Source organism: Talpa occidentalis, unplaced genomic scaffold, assembly GCF_014898055.3.
Source record: "Talpa occidentalis isolate TD23 unplaced genomic scaffold, MPIMG_talOcc4v2.1 talOcc4.2, whole genome shotgun sequence".
NCBI lineage: Eukaryota > Metazoa > Chordata > Mammalia > Eulipotyphla > Talpidae > Talpa > Talpa occidentalis.
In genome coordinates this window covers 95435870-95437656 of record NW_023602073.1, presented here as the reverse complement: position 1 = coordinate 95437656, position 1787 = coordinate 95435870, and positions in this window count along the sequence as shown.

The window sequence follows — 1787 nt, the reverse complement described above, 5'->3', positions numbered from 1 at the left end:
GAGCCCTCCAGCTGCCCTTCCCCAGACCTGGTGGGATTTCTCTTGGTTCATGCTGTGTTGTGTCCCACATCATGCCTTGCTGGGATTGTCTTCTTCTGTTCTTGTGTGTGAACAGGCTCACAAGAGCCTCCCTCCTGTAAACAAAACAAAAACTCCAATGCCTTTCAGATGTTCTGACACACGTATGAAGCCTAGAATCCAGTTGTAAAGGAGAAGAGGAAATGAAAGGTAATCTTGGGGGCATTCTAGGTAGAAGACACAAAATTACGAACCAAATTAGAAGTAAAATATCTGTAAGCTCATGCAGCTGGGATAAGTGTCTATCTGCGAAGAAAAAAGCTCAGCCCCCAAACAGGAAATAATTTGACCTATGTGTGTCTGGCAACTGGCATGATTTTGCAATATTAGAGGACCTCATCCATCCATTCAACCATTCATCTAATATTGAGTGCCCACACTGTACCAGGTACTTTGGAAATAGCGTGGAAGTTTCTTAGAGGATTTCTCTAGCCTGTGTTCATTCTACCTATGGCAGAAAGCACTTCTGTCCTTTTTCTTCCCTCAACCTCCACTTCCCACACAGACCATTCTGTTTGCTGGTGCTTTTATTCCTAGGTCTGTCTAGAAAAGCTTTCCCAGTGTCCTATGAGGCCCTCATGAAACCAATTCCTGGAGATCCCATGAGGGATGAACCTAGGGCTGGGGTGAAAAACAAAGATAACTGAGTTAGTGATCGTGGAACTTAGTCTTGGCGGGGATGGAGGCATGATTCTGCTTGTGGAAATCTGCTTCAGATACAGCCTTCCTCCCTTTATAGACTCCCCCAGCAGGCAGTACCCTCAAGAATCCCTGTGTCTATGCCCTGCCTCCATCCCCAAGGACCCCACCTATGCTAACCAGAAGTTCCCCACACTCTAGACTGATTTCTTCCTTGCTTCTGCAAGCTGAGAATGCTTTCCTCTAATGCAGCTAAGGTCAGTTAGGAAAGCAATCTGATTTGTTGAATCCACAGTAAGTTGTGAAAGACTATGTCTAAGAACTTTGCTTCAGGTGTTTGCTAGTTTACTCAAGTAAATCTGATTAGTAGAATTTCTGGAGGTATAGAGGACAAGCCTTTGTGAAAGGAGTCTTTAAATTATATCACTTGGAATCAGAAAGCTGTTGCTGGGGAATAGGGAAGGAATGTGCATATCAGATTCTTGCTCACTAGAGGCTGTTGTTCTGTTCTTTCCCCATGTCCCTACTGCTTTGCTGTTTAGGGGCTGAGTATCTGGTTCTTTGATCAAGAGTAGACAAATGATACATCAAAAGAGAGAATTACCCTACCCCCAAACAAGTCAGCGCTGGCCTGTGGAGTCTGCTCTGTAGCTCATGACTCCTAGGGCAGGGATTCTTAAGTTTCTGAAGATTAGAAAACACATGGATACTGGCGCTTCTGGAAACTGGATCCTCTAGAACTTTCAACTCAGGAGAACTTTCAACTACGAGCCTGTAGCTACCTGATCCTCTCACTATCCTAACCACTCCTTGCATGATCCTGGCTCCAGACACTTGCTTCACCACACATTGCCCATATTGAGGACTAGACTCAGTTCCTGCCATGTTGTAATAGCCATATTTCAAGTGCTCTGCTCAATAGCCAGTAGCTAGGAACTAATGAATAGGGCAATGCAGATCTATAGAACATTTTCATAACCACAGGAAGCCCTGCTAGACAATGCTGCTGTAGAGAAGGGGGTGATCCTGAGTGAAGGCATGGAAGACAAGAAAGTTAGGGGTTGCAAAGC